This window comes from Cannabis sativa, chromosome 6 (genome assembly GCF_029168945.1).
Source record: "Cannabis sativa cultivar Pink pepper isolate KNU-18-1 chromosome 6, ASM2916894v1, whole genome shotgun sequence".
Taxonomy (NCBI): Eukaryota; Viridiplantae; Streptophyta; class Magnoliopsida; order Rosales; family Cannabaceae; genus Cannabis; species Cannabis sativa.
Genome location: NC_083606.1, coordinates 14,085,371 through 14,094,393, shown reverse-complemented (window position 1 = coordinate 14,094,393; position 9,023 = coordinate 14,085,371).

Below are 9,023 nucleotides of genomic sequence, written 5' to 3'. Positions count from 1 at the left end.
TAGGTAGTGCAAAAGTTTATCCTTATTCCAAGTGTTATCAAGGTTTAGGAAAAAACAGACATTGTGATCAAATGGGTTGATATCATGGAGGAAAGTAAGTGAGTACAGGGAAGGAACCCAATTAGAAGCAGACAGGGGAATGGATCTACCATTACCCACTTTCCATATAAGGCCTTTTTCAGAAGGTCTCTTCCCCAAAGGGGGCTTCTCTAGGTAAGAGATGAGTTGTGACCTTTTGGGGCAGTAAGGAAGTCATTACTTTAAAGTATCTGGCTTTGAGAAGAGAGTGGAGGAGGGAAGTAGGGTTGGTCTAAATCCTCCAAGCCTGCTTGGCAAGAAGCGCTTGATTATGGCTAGTCAAAGTTCTAAGCCCCAACCCCCAAAGAACTTAGATACAGTGAGTGCAGACCACTTCTTCCAATGGATTTTTTTACTGTTAGTTGTAGACCCCCACCAAAATTGGGAGATTATACGTTGGACGGTGTGGCAGGTGGCTTTAGGAAGCTTAAAACAAGACAAGGCATAACAAGGCACCGCTTGGATTATAGCTTTATTGAGAGTTTCCTTTCCATCCTTAGAAAATAATTTGTCATTCCAGACATTCATCTTAGAAGAGACATTTTTGGTTGAGTTGTTTAGGTTGTTTCCTTAGTTGTGTTTTTATATTGATTAGATTATATAAAGTAAGAAATATGACTAATTTTTCTATTTATGGAAAGTAAGGCATAAATGGTAAATTTGATGACTCAACCAATTTCTATCTATCCAGCTGTGTGTATATGATCCTTTGCGAGTTTCTTGAAATGTTTGATCAGATTTTTTTATGAGGAAAACTGAAGCAAGAATTTTCTTTTCCATAAAAGGAAAGTCGCACTTACTGCTCACGATTCTGTAGGTACAGAATAAGAAATTTCTAGGCTGATTGAAGTGTTTTAGAATTTTCAAGTGAGTTGTGGTCTTAGACCATGTATGAGCTGTCAATAAGGTGTATATTAATTATAAATACACCTTATAACAACTAGATCATGTATCTCTTTCATACATTTTGAATTGTATTCATATCTTTTGAAAAGCGAGTCTTTATTTTGTAGAGAAGAGTTTGTTCACATCTTTTTCTATGTTTATGTATTTAGTATTATCTTGAGTCTGTAATCAAGTCTACAAAAGAAGAAGAGCAACAGTGCTACCTTCAGGAGATGGTGCTACAAGCTTTTGAGAGATTGCTTTTCCGTCTTGTCTTGGGAGGAAGAAAGCACTCTTCAAGAAGATCGAAGGGAGCTCAAGCACTTGAAGTTTTAACAAGATTCGATCAGAAGGTAGAATACATCAAGCTTGTGGCATACAATAAAAGAAAGTATATTTATGCATAAGTCAATTATTTTGTATTTTTGAGATCTATCTAATGAATCTTATCTCTGGGTGTAGCCACGTGGACTAGTAACAATCTGCAAGGATTGTTGAAACCACGTACAAAAACCTTGTGTGTTTTTACGTTTCTGTACTGTTTGTTTTCTGGTTTATTCTGGAGTTACAAAGTTGTTTTCTGTAGCTACAGAATAACTGCTTTAGCACCAATTCTATTATTATTTAATTAAATAATTAATTGGTAATTTTAAAATATAGAATTTTAATTGGTATCAAAGCTTGTCACTATTAGTAAGATCTTGAGATTATTTTCTTCCGTTTAATTTGTTTTGTATGAGATGTCGTTGTTTGCAGAAGGAAGCTCTATTACTCGATCACCCCTGTCGAATGAATCAAATTATTCATATTGGAAGGTTAAAATGAGAGCATTCATTAAGTCACAAGATGAGAAGCATTGGAGGGCTATACTTGTAGGTTGGTCTCGACATACTAAAAATGATGATGAAGGTAGTGCTAAGGTAAAACCTGAACTAAATTGGACTACTGAAGATGAAAAATTGCCTGATTATAATAATAAAACTTTGCATGCTATTTTTAATGGTGTTGGTGAAGGCTTTATCAAATTAATATCATCTTGTGAATCTACAAAGGAAGCGTGGGAAATCCTTCAAACTCAGTGCTAAGGTATTGCTGATGTAAAGAAATGACGTTTTACCATGTTGTAAACTAGATTTGATGAATTGAGAATGTCAGAAATTGAACTTTATCTAATTTTTATGAAAGATTATTTGATATTGCTAATGAGTTTTTTGCTTAGGGAGAAAAATTAGATGACCATGTGTTGGTTTAGAAAATTGTACGTGTGCTTCCTAACAGATTTGACACGAAATTACAAGCAATGGAGGAGATAAAAGATTTTGACAAAATGAAGATTTAAGAACTCATGGTTTCATTAAGAATTTTTGAGTTAAATCAACAAATCAAGAAAAAGAGCAAGCAAAGCGCCTTGAGTGAGGAAAGCAAAGATATTGCCTTTTAAGTTTTTGAAAATAATATTTATGCTAATATAACTGATGAGAGTCTCAATGAGGACTCCTTTATGTTGGGCAAAGTTTTTGTCACGGGACACTAGTATTCCTTTACTGTAAAGGATGTGGCTGAAGCTCTTCATTTGCCTATTGGAGTCCAGCCTACAGAAGTGGAATTTGATCGTCAAAAGGTGTTTGAGTTTCTCACTGGTGACAATGATGTGGAACTCTCGGACATAATGCACATGTCTCAACTTACCTATCATGCTGCTCTTATGAGGTTTGCCCTCTCTAATTGGTTTCCTTGCTCCAATTCAGTAAACGTTTCAAATGAACTTGTTTCTTTTTGTATAAAGTTTCTATTGGTGTAAAAATTAATTTGGCTGATGTGGTTTGGGAGCAAATTATCTCTCTTTGAAATGGCAAGAAACCTAGGCTTAATCTTATTTTTCATCATTTGATTTATAAAATTTTGTCTAACCAAAAGGAGTTGATTCTTGAGAATGAGTCCATTGAAGTTGCTGCTATTGGTACCACTTTCAAAGTCCCAAAGAAACTTCCTCAAGGCAAGTATACAAAGAAAAAGGCTCGATTTGCTTCCCTTGGTGTTATAGATAAACATGCTGCTGCTTTAGCCTCCACTTTGCTCCTACAAAAATGGATGAATTCAACTTGCATTTGGGAAGAATGGAGACAAGTCAACCCTACTTCTCATGAGGATGGAAAACATCATGAAATTCTTCCAATCCAATGATGATGCTTAAGTGGTTCTTTTCTTTTTTGCTCATTATCCATGGTTTGTTAAACTTTTTTATGACTTTGTTTATTTTGATTTTTATCTTTGGCTCCTTCATAGACAAAAAAGGGAGTATTATTTATTTTTTGGATTATTGGTTACAACTCTGGACCCTTATTATGCTTTCATGCAGGAGGAGTATTTTTTATATTCTATTATTTTTATTTCTAACTCTTGATGTAGGTTTTTTTCTTATAGATTATTTTGTCAATCAAAGTGTCAAATGGGAATATTGTTAATTCTATTTTTGGTATCTTTCAATTGAAAAAATATATTTTATAATTTAATTATTTATTTTGGACGTAGTTGTTTAGGTTGTTTCCTTGATTGTGTTTTTATATTGATTGAATTATATAAGGTAGGAAATATGACTAGTTTTCTATTTATGGAAAGTAAGGCATGAAAGGTAAGTTTGATGACTCAACTAACTTCTATCTATCCAGCTGTGTTTATCTGATCCTTAATTATTTTCCTAAACTGTTTGATCAGTTTTCTTGTGAAGAAAATCACAGCAAGTCTTTTCTTTTCTATAAAATGAAAGTCGCACTTACTGCTCACGATTATGTAGGTATAGAACATGAAATTTCTAAGTTGGTCGAAGAATTATTTTAAGAAAGTTTCCAAGTGAGTTGTGGTCTTGTTCAGACTGTGTATGAGTTGTCAATAAGGTGTATATTGATTATAAATACACCTTATCGTAGCTAGGTCATGTATCTCTTTCATACACTTTGAATTGTATTCATATCTTTAGAAAAGAGAGTCTTTGTTTTGTAGAGAAGAGTTTGTTCACCTCTTTCTCCGTGTTTATGTATTTTGTATTGTCTTGAGTCTGTAATCAAGTCTACAAAAGAAGAAGAACAACAGTGCTACCTTTGGGAGATGGTTCTACGAGCTTTTAAGAGATTGTTTTTCAACTCTTGCCTCGGGAGGAAGCAAGCACTCTTCAAGGAGATCGAAGGGAGTTCGAGCACTTAAAGTTTCAACAAGATTCGATTAGAAGGTGAAATACTTCAAGCTTGCGACAAACAATAAAAGGGAGTCTATTTATGCATAAGTCAATTACTTTGTATTTTTGAGATCTTTCTAATGAATCTTATCTTTGGATGTGGCCCCATGGACTGGTAACAATCTACAAGGTTTGTCGTCGCTACTACTTGTATCTCCTTGCTCTCAATATTCAGAAGGCGTGGTTGTATGCTCTTCCCTTGCACGCCTTGTCCTTGGATTCCTTTCCAATGTCATTCTTGTCGTCATGCATTCGCTCTTTCCCTTATCCTCACACATCCTTCCCAAAACACACTCACCCCATGCACATCATGGCTCGAATGCGAGCCCCCACCTCCTTTCACCATGTCAAGCCCTCATCTCCACCCCCTATGGCTCCCGGGTAAGCCCCCCCCCCCCCATGGGCTCACATGGAAGCCCCCATCCTCCCGTACCATGCCAACCTTCATTACCTCAGCTCACCCCATGACTCACACTCCCTCTTCCCCCATATCCGCGGGTCGCACACCTTACTACCCCCTATGGCTCGCATGCGACCCCCCTCATAGGCTCGCACGCGAGCCTTCATACCACGATGCAACATTTCCCCACTTACCCATGCGCATGACACCTATCCACACATGTATAGTCTTCTTTCACCCTTGCTCTCGTCATTGCATCACTAAGGGACTAAACATCGAATAACACGAGTACTTCATCGGGAGTCGAACGGATGCTCGATCACTTGCACAAAGGTTCCACGACTCACCCAAATGCCCCGACTCGCCCAACAGCCCATGGACTTGCACAACATCCCATGGGGTCGCACAATAGCTATGGGCTCGCATACCAAGTTGTCATAATTCAGAAGTCTTAGTATTTTGGCCATAACTTTGTCGATATAAATTGGAATTGGATTATTCAAGATGCGTTGGAAAGATGAGAAAGAGACCTTTGAATCTTATGTTCATGGCAAGATCTAATTTTTAACATATCACTACAAAAATCCTCCAACAATTGAAACTTAGTAAGTTGATCTTACTAACACCACTCATGAGTTGTTAAGGGGTTAAACTCCGAGTTGCAGGGTTATACCTCGAAACTTGCGAGCATGGATTTCCAAGATTAACAATCCTCATGTCATATGCATTGACTTAGTCATTCTTCGAGCGACTCTTACAGTTGATGTCTCTCAACTGTTGGGACTAATCATTGACTAATCTCAAAAATCAACTCTATCGATTTTTGGGGTTAACACTTGCCCCCAGTCTACAACAATTCTTTTAAGTGCTCTTGTCGACTGAATAAGTTAAGGGATCTGCCTTGCCGAGGTGTGAGACCCTCTTGGTTTTCTCTGAGGTAGTGCCCCCTTTGTATTGGGGGCTTCCCTTGGTTAAACTTTACTTCGTGCTAATATGACAAGCAACAATTTTACTTGGCATTAACTGAACGACTCCGAGGATGGATATTTGGTCCAATAAGTTTCGTAATTGGCGTTGGATGAGCGAATCTGGAGACCACTCTTTGGCCAGGCCCTTTTCATAACTGACATTGGCCGAGCAACTCTAGGCTCACTCTCTGGCCAAGCCATCTTCGTAACTGACATTGGTCGAGCGAATCTGGAGACCACTCTTTGGCCAAGCCCTTTTCGTAACTGACATTGGCCAAGCAACTCTAGGGTCACTCTCTGGCCAAGCCATCTTTGTAACCGGCATTGGTCGAGCGACTCTAGAGTCACTCTCTGGCTACCCCATCTTCGTAAGCGGCGTTGGCCGAGCGACTCTGGGGTCACTCTCTAGCCAAGCCATTTTTTTACTGTGGTAGGCGAGCATCCATTTAAGGGAGTATGGCTCTTTGAGCATCCTCAACCTCTTATTATTTCTTCATTCTTTTACTCGGATGGGAGGGGACTTATTGTACTTGACTGTGTCCCCCCTTAATTTATGAATATCTGCTTATATTTGAGAGGTGTCTCTCTCATTTCAGCATTATGCCACGAGCATCTTTCCAGAGCCCTTTAGGCTCGACGATTTTTACAAGGAGAGGCATATTTCTTTTGTGAAGCAAGGGTAGCTAATCCTTGCCAGCTAAGAAATTTTTGTACCTTACTTCCTCATTTGCCGTTGTCGTCATTCATTATTTTAAGAGAGCGGACATTGCCTTGCCGTTCTGCAGCAAAGTGTGGTTGACTAACTCCAAGGTAATATTCTTATATTCCAGAGAACAATATTGATGCCATTCGGGTGGCCTTTTATTTCATTACATTAGAATATCAAGATGGATAAGAAGAGATGAGAGGAATCTCACTCTAGTGCCCCAACAGGTTATCTCCTTAGATTTTTGGCCTAAAGGGCTAAACAATAATAAACTAGACTTGCCTTCTCAACAATGATATTTCTTCAAGTGTGCTGCTTTCCACGCCCTTGGTACCACCGTGTCATCGATGCGGGCAAACTTGTAGGTCCCAGGTGGGATGACTTTAGCGATCCGATAAGGGCCTTTCCAATTGGCTCCCAAAACTCTTGCTTTTGGATCCCTAGTATTTAGAAGGACCTTTCTCAGTACCAAGTCTCCGGTCTTGAAGGCATGCATCCAGACTCTCAAATTATAGTACCGCACTGCCCTTTGTTGATACACTGCCAACCTCATTTGGGTTACGTCCCTCCTTTCTTCCTAAAGGTCCAAGTTTTCTACTATGGCTTTTTTGTTGGACTCCTCATTGAAATTCATCACACGAAACAAGTTGAGCTTCATCTCGATGGGAAGCATAGCCTTGCATCTGTATGCCAAGGAGAAGGGCGTCTCACCTGTGGTGGAGCGGGGCATGATGCTATACACCCAGAGCACATTTGATAGTTCATCTACCAATCAACCTTTAAGTTTATCCAACTTCATTTTGAGGTTTTTCTTGATTATCTTGTTCGCTACCTCAACTTGCCCGTTAGCTTGTGGGTGCACTACCGCTGAGAATCCCCTCTCAATACCCCTCTCTGCGCAGTAAGAACTCAATAAGTCTCCTTCAAATTGGGTCCCATTGTCAGTGATGATCCTGTAAGGCACTTTAAATCTACATATCAGGAATTTATTGATGAAGGACACCACTTGCTTAGCGGTGATGCTAACTAGTGCCTTAGCCTCTACCGACTTGGTGTAGTAGTCTATTGCCACTACTGCGTACTTTATCCTAGCCTTTCTTGTTGGCAAGGCCCCAATCAAGTCAATTCCCCACATGGCAAAAGGCCACGGGCTGGTCATGCTTGTGAGTTCAACCGGGGGACGCTTGTTGTAGCTAGCATGCCATTGGCATTTATCACATTTTTTTGCAAGCACCGTCACATCTATCTCCAAGCTAGGCCAGTAGTATCCTTGTTTTAATACCTTCCTTGACATTGAATATCCTCTTGCGTGGTTACCGCATTCTCTAACACTCGATGCGCTTCACTTTCTTTTATGCAGCACAGGAGTGGCGTGGAGTATCCTCTCTTATAAAGAACTCCATCCATCAAGACATACCTAGCGGCTTTATACTGGATTCTTTGAGCCTCTTTATTATCCGCGGGCAACCTCCCCTCTTGGATGTACTCAATGTATAGTGTCATCCAGGAGGGTGCTTCATCTTCCACTTGCAAAACCAGGTCACACTCGATAGTTGGTTAGGCTAAGAATTCCACTGGTACGGATTCTAGATCATCAATTTCTCGAGTGGATGCTAGCTTAGCAAGGGCATCGACATTGTCATTGCTTTCCCTTGGGATTTGCTCAATCGTGAAATGTTGCAGTTGTTCCAGATAACTCCTAACCTTGGCCAAGTATGCCACCATCCTCAGCCCTTTCGCTTAGTATTCTCCCCTCACTTGGAAAATCACCAGCTGGGAGTCGCTAAAAATCCATAGCCACATGACCTTCAACTCCTTGGCGAGCCTCAATCCAGCTAGCATCGCTTAATACTCGGCCTCATTGTTGGAGGCCTTAAAACCAAATCTTATTGCACAATGCATTCGAATTCCCCCAGGTGGTGTCATTACAACCCCAACCCCTGCTCCACTATCATTTGAGGCTTCGTCCACATGCAATTCTCAATGGACTCTTCTTCTGCATCACTTTCTAACCCTTTATTGGCCTCTTGCCCTTGGTCTTCCCCGTCTGGACGATAGGTGAATTTCGCTACGAAATTCGCCATCACTTGTCCCTTGATAGACACTCTCAGGGTGTAAGATATGTCAAATTGACTTAACTCTATCGACCATTTGAGTAGGCATCCTGAGACTTCGGGTTTGTGCAACACTTGTCTCAAAGGGTGGTTGGTCAACACCACAATCGCATGCGCGTGAAAGTATGGCTTCAACTTTTATGATGCCACAATAAGAGCGTAAGCCAACTTCTCAATCTTTGGATAGCGAGTCTCGACGTCCACAAAATGCTTACTGATGGAGTACATGGGCTGTTGTTGCTTCCCTTCCCCTCTTACGAGGGCAACACTTAGAGCGTGTTCGGAAACTTTCAAATATATGTACAGCTTCTCGCCCTTTTCTGGTTTAGCCAACAAAGGTGGATTTCCCATATGTTCCTTCAAGCTTGTGTAGGCCTCTTCGCAATCTTCGCCCCCATGCAAATTGTTTATTTCCTTTAAGGGTATCAAAGAATGGGAGACATTTATCGATGGACCTTGATATAACCCTATTAAGGGCGGCAACTCTCCCAGTTAGACACCGCACCTCCTTCCTGTTCTTGGGTGACTCCATGTCTATTAATGCCTTTATCTTTTCAGGGTTTGTTTCTATGCCTCTCTTGTTGACCATGAATCGCAGGAATTTTTCGGAGGACACACCAATTACGCATTTCAGCGGATT